Below are 15739 nucleotides of genomic sequence, written 5' to 3'. Positions count from 1 at the left end.
GTGTTAGCTACCATTGCTAAAGCTAATGGGCAGGACAAAATGAAGAGTATTGGTAATCAATTGCTTGGTGGTTTGTTGTTTCCTTTTTTAAAAATATATATTTATATTTTTTCTTATATGACCGTTAGTGTAACTGGAACCATAGATCTCACCAGCAATATGGCTGTGTCTTTTTACTGCTAAGACTTGATAGGCACATATGTACTCACTAGTGTGAATGTTTAACTTGTAGAAAAGAATTGGGTCAGGAAATGTGGTGTTTGTGCTTGTGTTTGTTTGAATAAAAAATACATATCACAGACTAAACTGTCTTTGCCAAAAAAGAGGGAAAACCTTCACACGCAGGAGGATATGAGCTACAGTCTGGATATGAGCTACAGTTTTGCCATTATTTCATCCTATGTGTAAAGCATGTTGAAATTATGGTTAGCTCTAACAGGAATCAGAGTGACACAGATTTTACCAGGCAGAGAGAGCTGACTCTCCTGCTTTTGAAGCACCAGAAGTGACCAAATGTAATGGTAAATGAAATGCTTGCCAATAAGAGATAAAAATGTTAAAAATGCACACACTGGGTTCCGAAAAGGTTTTCTCATGGTGCATCCCTCCAGGCTTTAAGGAATCATATGCTTTTGATATGTGTTCTCACCTCAGATTGGTAGAGATTAATAGGTGATGTTGATGCTCTTACTCACCATTACCATATTGAAGTTGTTTTTAAAATTATGAATACTGGGTGGCTGTGAGGGAAGGTGGCTGGACTGTGTGCACAGTTTCACATATGAGCATGCCAGTGAATGTTTTGTTTTTGTAGCTTTGAATTTGTCACCTGCTAATGACACTTGACAACCTTGTGTACTTTCATAGAGGAGATAGTGGTTGATCTTTAGGTTAGCAGCAATCCGGAAAAATTGCAGCTGTGACTGCAGGAAAACCCCAAAAGAGTCTGGGCAATATGTAACAAACAACTGAGTTTCTGAGAAGGGAATACACTGAAAAGAGCTTTTACCACTGGAATTGATACCAGAGTTTTTGTGAGCAAACAGCTGAGTGAGTACTGTAAGAAAAAAAATCAGAAAGGCTCCATGTTCTCTTTAACTTTATTCTATCAATTAATAGCCTGAGGGATGAGGTTTTTCACTGGATATTAGTGACTCTTGTCTTTTGAAGAAACAGGCAAATATATCAAGAATGCAGCATTAGAATTCAGGGATTAGACCTAAATTAAGATAAGGAGAGGCATTAATTAGAGAAGAGACATGAGAGGAAGGCAGCAGTGCTGCATGTGGAGAGCTGGTCAGGTATCAGTTGTCTAGTTCCAGCTCCCCATGGCAGGGTGGTTAGAACTGGGTGATCATTAAGGACCCTTTGAATGTAAAACACTCCATGGTTCTATTACCTCCATGACAGGTGTGGTGAGCTGAAAACTGGGTTAGAAAATTTCTTGTTTGAAACAAGATACTAAAAACCCAGGAAAAAATGCTAAATACTCGGTAGTCTGTAGAGTTTTATAAGACAGGACAAAAGATTATCTTTTCTAGGATGATGGTAGAAGTCCATTTTTCTTTCCTTCCTCCATAAGAGGATTGCTGTAAATTGCTTCTTCAGTGTTTCGGTTTCCAGCTGTGTTTGGAGCTTCCATTAATGATTAATTTGGGATTATCTGCAGGCCATCAATTTTGTTCACTACTAATACTTTGTGTATGCTTAAAACTGCCAACGTGGCCAAAACCTTCTAGATGGAATGCCAAGTTTCAACTGCAGATGTAAATAATGCCTGCAAAGTGCACAAGTCCCACTTTGCAACTCCATCATTTTTAGTGCAATGTGAGTAAAGCTGAAGGGAGGATACAAGTCTTCAGGAAAAGAAAAAAAAAATCAAAAACAACCAAACCCAAGCAACTCCTTGTTTTCAAGTCACCTCAAAAGGAACACTTGAAGCATGAGGAGCACTTGAAGCACGTCTTACTTGTAAAAATTCCTGTGTATTTCAGGGTCATCTCAGCACTGTTTGCTTTTCTTCTCAATTTCAGAATCCATGAAAAATTGCCAGAGTGCAGTGCTGGACTCTGCAACCCTCAACATCCACCAAATGGCCTAACAGTGGGACTAAATTAGACAAGCACTTGAAGTAGGTATAGCCTTGCCAAATTACTGGCTGTGTCAGCAACACCTTCTGTCTGACAGCTGACAGAGAGGATCTGGCAAATCCAGTATATTGCAGGATCTGCCTCTGACACTGTTCCACTCTCTCCTTGTGTTTCTAATGAAACTGAAGTTAATTTACAGCTCAGGAAACTGGCTACATTCCATTGACTACCCCTGTTGTTCAACTGTGGGTGAACAGTTCAACTGTACTTCAAATTCTTCCATTGTTTTCAGCAGATGATTCAAATAATGAGTGTGAGACATTTCGCCAGTTACTAATTCTGAACTTCAAGTTAATTATATTGTGTATGTATAAAGATAATATGCCTCTTCTGAGCAGTGTCACATGATAGTTGATAGAATTACACTCTTGTGTGGTGAAAAAGCTGTATGTGTCTTACTAGTTAAATGTGAGCTAGTTACTCCCTATGTTTCTTTATAGCTTGTCAGTGGTTTCCAGTGAGGAGCTGAGCAGTATCAACATGATGGCATTGTGAGGGAGAACTTTCATCCATAGTAACAAATCCTTTTCTGTCTTCCAGTGAATGCTGGGACTAGACGCTGCCTCTGACACTGCAGGTATGTATAGCATAAGGTATGTAAAGCCTGTTACCTTTTGTAAATCCTTGAAGAGTCTCCCTCAGCTAGAAATGAGTTTCCTATATGCACATACTCCCATCTGTCCAAATCTCTATCTTACTGAGACACAGAATTTGAGTTTTAATGGGAATTTATAGGTTAGTGCTACTGGAAGCAAAAGGAAAAGGAAGTTGTTTTTCTCAAGAGGAAAAATGAATAAAGCACGACTAAAATAATCACCAAGACCAGTACTGCTGGTTAGAAAGGAAGAACAATTTTGTGTCAAAATTCAAACATTACAGGTTCTGTGTGGTTTTATTTGGTTTGTGCAGCACTGTTTTTGAAGCAAATCACAAAGCAATGGTGACAAAGTGAACATTATCTTTTTAAGTTAAAAACTATTGTTTGCTGTATTCAAACATGTATGTTGTTCAAGCAATTTCAGCTGTCTTTTCTCCTGCAGATTTCGAATTCATTTTATGAAATGAGCAAAGTTAGTTTGTTTTTGTCACCTTGCAGAATTATAAATTACTGCAAAATGAGTTTTATGTTTTTATGTGAATACAATGTTCTTGGGCAAGTGCCTGCTTAGTAATGCAAGAATAGCTCAATGTGTCCTTCCTAAAGAACACCAGGGCTTTTAGCTTAGCACCTGTCTGGATGCAATAAACCCACTCACCTGGTGGTTAAAGGAGGGATGGCTCTGCTTGCTCTGAGTTCCCTTGTCTCTGCTAGCAGGATGACTGTAATGAGAGCAGCCACATCAGAAAAGGGTCAAGATTTCAGCTTGCTTCTCTCTATCGGATCATTTCAGTGACCGACAAGTCAGAGTCACATAAGCTTTTTTTAAAGGTGTGAGACAGGGACAACAGGCTGTGTTTTCTCTGCAGTCCTCCTGCTTTCTTCCACAAGAATTTAACTAAACTAGAGAATACACTAGACATTCTTTCAATGGGAGCTCATCAGTTTATGCCTATACTTGGAAAATAATTCTTTTAAAGTTACTAGGATAACTAAAATGAAGTCATTTTCCAGACAAATTATGCATTCGTTCAGTTCTTTCCATGTTTTTTTTTAATACTTTGTGGTGTTTTTTATTAGAAAATAGAAAACTTTTGGATTAGAAAGGAAAAGTGTGTTTGTGTGAGAAAGAAAGAGATAAGGGAACACTTTCAATTGCCTCTTCTGATGTCTGTTTAGATAACTGTTACAAGTCTACACTCGTGACAACACAAATGTGCCTGTATGTACCTGAAATCCGAACTTTTAGACAATCTAAAAGTTGTATAGTTTTTGGTTAAAAGAGAAAATGCTTTTTAGATTATTTTTTTAGCCATGCTGTCTGACCTTGCTTTATCCTAGTTAATGACATAAATTTTGATCATGCCATCTTTCAATTAGCCTACACATTTCACAGAATTTAATACTTTGAGAAAAGGTGCAGTTTGGATAGAATCTGTGCATATATTTCAGTGTTCTTCCAGTCTTATTACTCTAACAGTAAAGAAATAATGTAGACAAAAAGAAGAGACTGTTCCTGCCTCAGAGAAGACAAAGTTGTTGAGAGTGCTAGCCTGGGAATAGGATTAGTTTTAATTTTTAGACGTTGCTTTGGTGAAAAGCAATATAATGTAATTTTTTGATCTTCATTTTTGTACTCCTTTTGTGGAACTGATCTTCTGTGCCTCACAGGGCTTTTCCTAAATTAAATATTTTCTCGATGTAATCTCCTTTACAGAACGAGGTGCCATGTGAGTACATAAGCCTTAATCATAAAGATAATCTTCCTCATTTAGATTGGCATTTTAGCTCATGAATGTTCTTGGGCACCCAGAGGGATCAAGTCTGCAAATATCTGCTGAAAAATGTACACTTAGTATCTTCCCTGATTAGGACCTATGAACTTAATCAGAGGACTGGATATGCAATACATGCTTTGGAAATCTCTGCTTCCTACAGAACCCAGCGTAGTCTCCGTTGCGGAATCATAGAATTGTTTAGCTTGGAAAAGGCCTTTGAGACCATTAGGTCCAACTGTCAGCCCAGCACTGCTCAGTCTACCACTAAACCATGTCCAAAGTCCCACATCTCGCTTTTACTGTACACATTGAGTCTTTTATCTCCAGAGCTAGTCACTCAACTGCTTTCCTGGGGAGCCTGTTCTTGTGCTTGACAGCACTTTTGGTTGTCACAGTCTAACCTCCCCTGATGCAGCTTGGGGCCATTTCCTCTTCTTGTATGGCTTGTCACTGTTATTTTCAGCCTTATGCAAAGCACACACTGGCATGGAAATTGTCTTGTCTGCAGTGTTTCCTTGCTTGCTTTTGTGACAGCTGCGTATTAGCCAGCAGATTTCTCAAGAGTGGCTTATCTGACAGATGTTTTTTTTTCTGCTGTCTTGTGTTTGTTCTCAGGATGGGAGGATCCAGGAAAAGCATAGGTGCCACAACCTGGCTTCTATTTGCTTTAATGTGCTGTATGTAATTCCTTGTGGGTTGACCTGGAGTTTGTCATGCAATGCTTTCTGACACAGCTTCTCTTAGGTTGCAAGGTTTGGTCAGCTTGGGTCACACCTGTGAATTGTGGAAAAAAGAATCAAACTCCACAACTTTGTAAAAGTTGTAAAGCCGGTATGTTTATTGCAGCACTGGGCACACGTGGGGATTATTCCCCTTCAAAGGACGTGTGCACCCCTGAGAACTCCCAATCCTTTTTTATTCTTCCTTCTAGTACATATGCCTAGAATTTCACAATGGGTTCATGAATATTCATTTTACTGGTTTCGAGTTACAGCTTGCAATTAGTCCTAGTACAGAGAACTGTCCTTGTATAGTGAACTGTCTGGTCACTTTGTCCATCTCTTGCAGACTCAGCTCTGGATTTTATTCTCTTCATTTCACAGTTCAAGGGGCCTCTCTTATCTGTTCAGCTTGGAAATTCACATTCTTTCTTCTCGGCTGAGGCAGTTTTTACAAGCGCAGCAGAGCTAGCAGACTAAACAGCATATTTTACCTATGCTAGCAAGCAACTAATAATTCAAAGCAGCACATTTCATCTAAATCCAAATAGATTTCTACCCTGTTAAATTTATGCTGTAAAATACCCTGTTTCACCTGTATCTGTGCTGCTGTCCAGAATGGCCACAAGCATCATCTTGTGGTGGAAAAATTGAACTAAAATTCTGTCGCTTGGAGGCTGATAATGAAATTAATAGCCTGGATTGAAAAGAGAGCTGCCAGCAGTCATGCTCACAGGGCAACCAAGGTGAGTTTCCCACAGCAGATTTTGGGGCTAGCTGATGCTGGGATTCAGAGTGGGCTAGAGGCCCTGTTCCTGGTTTCTCTTCAACCTGTCCCCTACTTTGTGTAGTGGCCCTGTCTGCAGCAGCATTGGAACAAAGAGGACGGAGGCCAAATTTGCAACCAAGTGGAAGAGCTTTGTTAGGAGAGGAGAAGGAAATGAATAGAACAGGATTCTCATCCAGTTTAGATGTCCTTACAGTGGACACATCTTGCTGAAATGACTTCATCCTCTACCTCAGAGGAAGTGAAGTGGGCTGAGCTAGGGAGGTGCCCTAAGCAGTACCCTGAGATGGAGATATTGAAGGTGGCACTTCAATAACCATAGTGGGTAGCTGCATTTGTGGAGATTTAAGTTTAGACTTGGCCTGGTAAAATACCTGTCTTAGCAAACCCTCCAGTGTAAACATAATTTTGCCACATGGAAGTATGTGGTTAGGCCAGCTCTCCCTATGGCACTTAAGGGAGAGGTATATTAGTTCATTTCAGGATGAACTGCTCTCAGTACAGATCTGCAGCTCTGCTGCTGTGGTGATACAGGCCTTTCACAGTGCCACAGACCACGTGCTGTGCTGGGGAAGTCCTTGTACTGCAGATGCGACCTCAGTATTGATTTGTGGTTTCTGCTCACTCTCACGTGAAAAGATTTTCTTTTATTCCCTATGGGAATAGTATCAGCCAAAAGAGGCTACATCACTGTTGAAGCTCTTTAGTAACTATATAGCTACCTTATTCCATTGTATAAAGAATTTATGTGGTGTATGAGAAAAATTTGACTGTAACTGGATTATTGATCTTCATTTTCTTCCATGAATAATCAAGCTATTGCTGGATCATTGTAGGATTTCTACTCTATCTCTTAACAGCTGTGTTCATGTTTGTTTTTAAATTGTTGGCATGTTTACTACACAATTCTGTTCAGTGCAGTGCAAGGGGAAAAGGGCACACTTGGTATCCCTTCTGGGCAGTTTGATTCCTGGTAAATCCTGTCATACTTTTCTGAGACTGTCAGTTCAGTTTCTCTTTGCCAATCTGGCAGAGTTACAGACTTGATGACTGATTTTGTGGGGTTTTGTTTAGAATAGTAAAAGGCTTGACAGCTAAATGCATAATATATATCCAAGAAATGTTCTTTCCTATAATGAAAGTCACAAGTCCTGTCATCTCCTGGGGAAATTTTATCCCATGAATGTATTCAGAGTGAGAAGAATCTTCTCAGTTATCTTGGTTTTCAGGTCATAGTTATTAATATATTAGTCACAATCACCCTGTAGGTGTGTGTTACTCAGCAGGTTTTTGTTTGGTTTTGGGGGGTTTTTAGGTTCACGTGGTGGGTAGCCATGGCTGGGTGGAGGTTTCTTTCCTGTGCAATGAAGGTGTGTGCTTTCCATGTTATCTTGCATACCTGAATAATTAGTCTCTTTGACGTCTACTGGCTGATAGAAAATTTACCTTGACTACATGGCTTACTCCTAATGTCACCTATCCAACACTTACTTTATTTTTACAGGCTTCAATGTATATTATGCAAAACTTTGGTTATAATCTCATTACTGATGATCATTAAAAAATATTTCTTGGAATAGCTTGCACATTAGGCTTCTAGTTCTGCTGGTCATGAACAAAGTAAGCTCAGATCTTCCTATGCTGTGCATCTAGAACTGGAGAAGACATTTTGCTTTATATATCATTTTAACTTAATTTGTAATAAATGGTTCCTGGTACTCTTGTTAAATGTTTAACCAAAATTATTAAAATGAAAATCCAGTCATTCTTCACCACCAGTAAAGGCATCATACATATACTAAAATACTTCATCATTTTGGAACGTGGCATAATTTTTAAATGTATTTTTTCTCTCAGCATCCCTCTGAGGTTGGAAGTGCTAACAAATAACTCCATGAACTTATTTCCAGATGAGAACTGAGGTGCAGTGAGGTTGAGACTTGTTTTTTGGGTTTGCTGACTTAGTCTGTCTGCAGAGGAGGGAGATGAATTTGCCTTTTCTCACAATCAAGAACAGCATTCTGTCCACCCTGATCTGCAGTGGTCGGTCAGTCACTTCCCTCCTCCCCAGCTCCCAAGTCCCAGACCCTTAGGGAGGTCACAGCCACTGAGCAACCAGTTTTCCCTCAGACGACCAAATACTTCCTCCTCTTTGAAAGAAATACCAAAGAAGGGAGCGAGTTACTGCCTCTAGGGCCAAAGTCAGCAATTTTGCCAAATGCAAATCACAGAAGCTCTGTTTGCTTGGCAGTGCTGAGTTGTCTCTTGCTGTGGCTGGGGCGGAGAAGAGGCAGGGGACTAGCTGTGGATTTATGAATTATTTAAACTCCTGCACCATCTAGCGGTACCTTTTCAAAAAAGCCTCTCAATAGTCTAAGATAAAAGCAGATAATCTATTTAACTTTCTATTTTAGATTCCAACTGCATGTATAATTAAAAGCAAGTAGCTGTGTAAATGTGAATATTAAGCATCATCTTTCCCCTAAGAAGCCTGATTTTCTATTCCTTAACATGTGTTTACATATTTCTTGCAGATAACATTAACTGTTGGGTTTATCTTCTTAAGCAAAATGCTCTTAGTTGCAGAAGAGTTAGCTTTCAGAGAAGAGAAACCAAGAACAATATGTGCACAAAATAATATTTCTTTTTAGTTCAAAAGGTCAAATGTTCTCTTTAAAAGTATGACTTTTAAGAGAAGCTGTATTGGTATTCTGAAGAGTAAGAATGTCCACTGCACAGAAAGAGCAGTGATAGTGCCATTGCATATTTTTTCCATGTAAAACTGCTGATATGCCTTACATCTGCTCTGGGAAGATTCTGAGGAACAGTCAGCCACGAGGAATCAATGCATTATCCAGCTCCTGCCACTCAGGCAGTCAGCTTAGATATTGTGAGCTTTTTTAAGAACAAAACAAAACCCACCCTGATTTTTTTGTATTATTTCTCGTTTTTTAGCCTTTAGGCTGCAGTCATTTCACACTTTCAAGCTTTTCTCAGGATGCAGGGGAGTGGAAATATTTTCTTTTAAAATTAATGCTGAGTCTCAGACGTGATTCCAGTAGCAGACTCTAAGCAAAGCACTAAAAATAGTGAGAGTCATGATAAAATTGCAAGAGCAGGAAGTGTTGCCTCTGAGAGGAGTGGGGAGGAATCTCAATTTGCATGCATTCATTAACTTGGTGTCTGAAGTTAAGCTGCTTTTTCTAGGGTGCTGCTTCTTGCTTTGCTGTAAGAATTTTAAAAACTTCACAAATCAACGCCTGTCTGAAAGTTCTAAGGTAGTTTATACCCATTACAGTAACATGCTATTTACAACACATTATCACAGATCTAGCATGTAAATCAGATTATTTACAGTTTCCTAGATGGCTTTGATTTTGCAGGTAGACTGAAGCTGTGTGCATGCTTAATTTTTTTGGACAAAATGTCATGGGTGCTAATCTCTGGTTAGTGGTAATGATCTGGAGCATGTTGGAAAGATAATTGCATGCTGGGCACAGTGATCTCACTGAAACTGGTGATTGTGCTGCTTGATCTCCACTGTAATATCTATGGCTTCAAAAGATGCTGTATTAGTACTTCTGCATAGAAATAAATCTGTATCTGGCAAGGTTCTACTTACATTCAGCTATTTATGCTCACACTCTTTTAATTATCATTTAAATATAAAAGCTTTGTAATTGCTGCCAGGTGTGATGCAAATAAAGTGCATTACATCACACTTTGAAGGAAGGAGACCACAGGGCAGCTCATAATTCTACAAAACAGCATGAAAGGAGGTATGAAAACAAAAGTGATGGGCAACTTGGTTTGGGGATTTGTTCTACCCAGGGTCCTTAGACAGACTGAGGACTGAGCCAGGGCCTTTCTACCTGTGGATTGGAATGGTTTATGATACCTTCTCTCTCAGGTAGTATGAATCTAACAATTGTACCTTAGAAAGGAAATACCCTTGAAAGTGGGAATGGCTGTTGCCAAGCTTGTGATACTTGGTACTGAAAGAAAAATGTCCAGTCTTTACCATTAGCACTGGATGTTTAGTAAGTGAAGAAAGATAATTTTCTGGTTTTAATGAATAGAAATGTTCTGCTTCTGAACAAACCCAGAATTTAAGCTTGTGAATAGTGATTTGTGTTTTATCTGTAGGAGGGTAAGTTTTCTCACTGTATATTTGTTGTAAGCAAGGAAAGCATATTTACCTCTGTCCAGTGCAATACATGGCCTTTCGCATTTTGATTTTACTGTATCACACTTTAAATGTGGTCCCCATCAATACTTCAATAGTTTTTTTAAAATACAGTTTAATTTGTTACAGTTTTCTTTTGTGCTCTCATTTTGCTCAGTAATTCCATACTCCTGTTGACTTGTTGTACATAAAATACTATAAATTGTCTTAAATTTCACTAAGTTTCTGACATTGAAATATGAAGAGGCCATTGTGACAGTAATGGAATTTTCCTGTTTGCCATATTTTATTCTTTCCTAGACAGTAGTGCAGTGGTAATATTTTCAAGGGAGAAAGACTTTTCCTGCAGGCCCATCTTTGTGTTAGTACACTGAGAAATTCTGAAGTAAATAATAATCACAGTCCTTCTACATATCAGAAGTAGTTTGTGGAAATGCTCTTTTATATATTGCTGAACTGATTGGTTATACCTGTTTTTTAATTATCTGTATTTGAGTGAAATACCAACAAGGCCAAAATGAAATCTAACAACCAATCGCTTTCTAAATTTCAAAGTAATCCACAAGTATAGTGTCACATTATCTTCAGCGTTCTTGAGCAATGATTAACTTACATAAGCAGCTAATGAAATTTTCCGTGCTTCCCTTTTCATTCCTCTTGGTACTAACTTGGAATATGAACATTTAAATTATTTAATTTAATGTTATTTGAGTGTTTAAACAGATGAAAGTCCCATTGTAGTCTGGAAAAATTTCTAGCTGTTATAGTTTTAAAGCAATTATTGGAAATAAAACAGTGCCTCTCTCCTAACATGATGTTCAGTTTTAGTAAAGTTCAACTCCTTATACAAGTAATGTCAAGCATCATAAATATCTAAACAGGCCTTCTATTTGCATTTCTTTGGAGGAACTGGAATGTTCTGCACATTTCTTTATTTTGAGAGCTTTTAGAAATCTCTGTTCCAACATTTAAGTAACATTGACTAAATCCATTAGCTGGCCAGTGGCATCCTTTTTCCTGAAATAGCATGACAATCTATTTTCAATAGACTCCCAGCTACCTAAAGGATTTGAGGAAGTAACCAAAACTGTACATTTGTTTTCCCAGGGATTTTGGGGGAGGGAGCAATGGAACTAGAGATGCCAATACTTCTGATATTATTTGAGGATTGATGCTATGACTTCTTATGTAGTTCTTAGGAATCAAGTGATCCTAACAGTATGACACTGTTATTGAGTGCAGGAATGAAGCAAAATGTAGTATAACCATGGTTTTACTTCCAGAAATGCCCAGCATTGCATATAATTTTCTTGTCCTTTGTATCTACCATTTTCAGAGTTAAATGTGTGCTTCTACTTGTGATGGCAACCCCATAGCAACACCATCTGTTTATTCAAATGGATGTTTCCTTACAAGTGAAACGTGGTAGTTAAATATAGCTTGACAATTACCTGACATTTTCAGAATTTAGTTGTTTTTCATTGCAGCATAGTAAAAAAGCAAAACTGGAATTAATTTGGTTGTCAGACACTAACTGTAAATAATATTTCACAAAACCAAATACCCAAATTTTCTGTGAAGAAATGCTCTTATCTCTCACATTCACCCTTTCACCCATGACTTGCTTAGTGTAGGTGGCTGTATGATCCAGATAATTGAGTAAGGACGGAGTGTGGGAAGTATAAATTCCTAAATGTCAAAGTGCCTAGACCAGCTTTGGTTGGTTTTGGAAAACACATACCATACTCTAGTATGTCATGGACTCAGTTTTACCCTCTCACGTTTATTTGGATGAATGAGATCTGTGTTCATGTTACAGTTGTAGCTTTGCCCATTTGTAGGTGTAAGTTCACAAATGTCAAAGAATATCAATCAGCATGAGAATAAATTTTTAGATCCCACCACCACTTAAATTATAGCTGTGCATAGGAGTTGGTTTGGCACTACTAGTCCTGAAAGATGTACCATAATTTTTAGGAACTTCGGGGTTTACTTTTTTGTTTGGGTTTTTTTTTTTTTTCCTCTTTAAGAAACTGTGTATTTGAGAGGCCTTCTTGCACTCAGAGTTCATATCCCTGTGTTTAAGTATCCAAACCCAATTTAAGTTGGAGGCAGCTGCAGATGCTTAATAGAAATGTGTAATAGAAGTATCTGTCCAAGCAGAGTTCCAGTCTCTGCCAAAACACATGGTAAGATAAACTGGTAAAACCTTTAAATGATTAATGAAAAAACAGTCTGGTATGGTCACCTCAAATAAATGACATAACAGCCTTAATCATAGCCACAAGTGCAGTTACTTTGTTTGAGAAGAAAAGTAAAAATATCACAAATATCAAGCACTTCAGGCTCAGATTTGAATGTCTATTTTGGTTCTGTTTAGTGCACTATTCAAAATGGAAATGTGGCCACTCTTCTCATTTCTACAGATTTCAGCATTGTAGGGAAGGAAGCAAGAGGAAAGAGAAAACAGAATAAGTCCTTCTTAAATCCTACTACTGTGTGGCAAGCAGAGTGGCATTACCGAGAGTTGTTCCTGTCTCTGTTCCTTTTGTTGAAGCCTTAGAAACACTATAAATTGTTAAAGGCTGCTATCACAACAGCACCAGGGCTGCCAGCGACAGCCAGTGGGGGCTTTTCTACTTGTCCTACTTAGTTTTAGGTATATGGGGAGAGGCAGGGGAGAAGGCTGTAATGACACTGTACAACTTCAGTTCATCAACATGAAAGGAAAGGAGATTAAAATGAAATAAGAGGCATGAGTCATCAAATTGACATGCACCACTGGATTTAGCAGTCAGTATTGGTAGGGTTTCTGTAGGAAGGCCTGGGGTATTTTTGGCTGTTGCTGTCAATAGCTGTCAGAAGAGCTGGACTGAGCAAACTGAGATAAGAAGGAAAACTGTAATACAGAAGGGAAGTTTTAAAAAGCAATATATCTGCTTAATTAATTGCAGCCTACTTATATATTCATTAACTGCTATTATGAGTCAATCTTTCTTTCCTTCAGATTTCCATTCTGAAGGTAGAAGCTAAAGAGCAAAGCAACTGTTCCCCATCCACTTCCCAATACTGTTTTACATTTTGTCACATTTTTGTACCTCTCATTTAAATAATGAAGTACAGTTAGAAACAGGACTGGTGTTTATACAGGAAGACTGAGCTATAGTTGAGATTCATGCAGTCATAATCTGAGAGTGCTTTTAAATAAGCAACTATGTATTTATTAACAACATTATTATTAGAACTAGAATTGTGTGTGCACGTGTGTGTGGGAAATAAAACTGGCAAATCTGTAAACTTTTAAGTTGAGAAATGTATTTGTTCCTCCCCCCCATCCCCTATGTTGAAATAGTTGACTCTAAATCTTGTGATTGGTGGGTTTTTAAAAATATTTTTCTTCAGCACCAGTGGCTTGTTTACTTCTCATTTGCTGCTGTTAGGTTCTCTCACAGTGTTTTCAGCTGAGCCATGCTTAGAGATGACACAGGAGTTTTCCTGGCTTGTTACAGAGCAGCATGTGCCTGAAGCAATCCAAACTGACAGAACACCTTCCTTATTTCTTTCTTTCTTCTGCTTCATGGAAGGCCTTTATCCTGGCAGAGAGCTGTAATTGTGATAAGTCATTCTCAAAGCCCTAGTAACTGTCCTTGGGGAGCACAAAATGTCCTGGATGGTCCTGCTTCAGAGGGCTGAATCTTACCCCACATAACAGTGGGAGAAAGCACACGATCAATGGAAGAGTCTGTTTCTTTTTGCTGTTTTCTTATGCAGAAGTAGATAGAAGCCTTCCCTTTATGGCACAGTATAGTTTCCTCCCATTGCACAGCCCTACAAAATAACCTTTGCTCCCTTCAGAAGTGCATATTTGTTATGATTGTGGTCCTGGTCAAGGCAGCTGTTAGAGTGAGACCCTCCTCAGTTAGAGCTTTACCTCAGGTCACTTCAGTGAAGTCCTCCTGAAATGCATTTCAGGAGTTCAGGACAGGGTTGGTGGCAGTCAGCACAAACCCAGCACTGCAGCCCTTGGGAGAGGAAGCATTTGCCTGTTGTGATTGCCACTGGGAAACACCTTTGACACAATTTGGGCTGAAACAGTCCATTTCTGTGAGGTGCCTCACAGTGCACCCCTAGAACATTATAGGAAAAAGGAGTTTGGAGATTGCTGCCTCGAAAGTATTGACCAGAGACATTAAAGATGGCCTGCAAAGTCAGGATTACTTAATCACAGAATTGAAGATTTAGCAAATGATGTAATTGTTCTGTAGGTGACAGTAAATCTCTGAAATGCTAGATTGAGGCTGTGATCAGACTGCAGGTCTGGTAAGCTTGGGTTGGATTTGTAGTGGTGAAGAAGGGGAAAACTTGACAGTGCCAAATTCAAGTCATTGCAAAGACCCAACCAACAAGGAGTTCTCAGGTCAAGAGACCTGGCTGGCCCCACTCCAGGTACAAAAAGAGCAACATAAACAGCAGAAAACTCTATCTAACTTCTAGGAAGACTAGAGAGTAAGCTATTGCTGACGAGGTAAGTTGAAATAAAGGCAATTTAATGTCTGGAAATTTGCCATTTGTTTGTATTAATATCTCAGTAAAGAGGCTGAAGAGACCGTGAAGTGCCACTTGTCCAGAGCAGAGCTGCCAGTATACATCTGAAGGCTATAATTTCTTTTTATTATTATTTTAATTTGCAGCTAAGAAATAAAAACAGAAAAGGGATGGGGGAAAGTCTGATGCATTTAAAATTAGTTCCAGGCAGTTCAATTCCTTTGGCTTCAGCTGAATATATCTTTTTTCTAGAATGTTTACAAGAGGTTTTGTGTTATTGTATATCTTTCTTCTTGGTTATACTTAAAATGAAATTTACCTTGAAGCAGTTGTTTTGAAATCTGATCTGAATTACCTGGTATTGGCAGAGTTTCCTCTCTCTAATGGTTACATACATGGGTCTAATTATGTGCTTTTAAAATGTTTTGGTGAGGTAGCTTTATGGTTTCTCCTATTTTTCTTTAGTTTAAACACCACGAGGTGGCCACCCTTGCTGATATCAAGGAATAGGATAAATGTGTTATATTGAATTTTTAAGATCACAGAGTCACATGGATAAATGTTAGAGTTTTTCTTTTTGTACCTGGACTTTGGCTTCTGTACAGTTCTCGCAAAATGAGTGCCTTTGGTTTAACAGTAGGTTTATTTTGTGCTGTATATACATATGTAGATGAATTTGGTTTATTTTCTCTTTCTACCTTTACCACACTAAAAAATAAGGAAATTGCAGGTTTTTAAAGCCTTATGCCCACCTCAGTATGATCTGTAGGAGTTTTTTTGCACACAGTGCAAGTGTAGGTCTGCTGAAGTAACTGTTTGTCTTCCCACAACTTGACTATCTCACTAGCAAGTTGTGTCTAAAAATATAAAAATACCACAAATTGCTGGAATGAATTCATTATTAAGATCTATTTCAGATCATAATAGTGATGAAAGGAACTATTATCTAAATTTTACTCCTTCATGATTTACTGCA

The 15739-nt window shown here is 38.5% G+C and overlaps 1 long non-coding RNA gene across 2 annotated transcripts in view; it reads left to right on the top strand.

Annotated features, from left to right (window-relative positions):
* LOC137482044 (uncharacterized) overlaps positions 1 to 15739 on the top strand; it is a 32547-nt gene that overhangs the window by 5732 nt on the left and 11076 nt on the right. For both annotated transcript variants that reach the window (XR_011003849.1, XR_011003848.1), the window contains one exon: positions 2591 to 2727. This is a non-coding gene — a long non-coding RNA (uncharacterized lncRNA). The remainder of the gene's footprint in view (positions 1 to 2590; positions 2728 to 15739) is intronic.

Source organism: Anomalospiza imberbis, chromosome 13 (assembly GCF_031753505.1).
Source record: "Anomalospiza imberbis isolate Cuckoo-Finch-1a 21T00152 chromosome 13, ASM3175350v1, whole genome shotgun sequence".
In the NCBI taxonomy this organism is placed as follows: domain Eukaryota; kingdom Metazoa; phylum Chordata; class Aves; order Passeriformes; family Viduidae; genus Anomalospiza; species Anomalospiza imberbis.
Note: the sequence above shows the minus strand (reverse complement) of the source record. Positions and strands in the feature narration are given on the sequence as shown.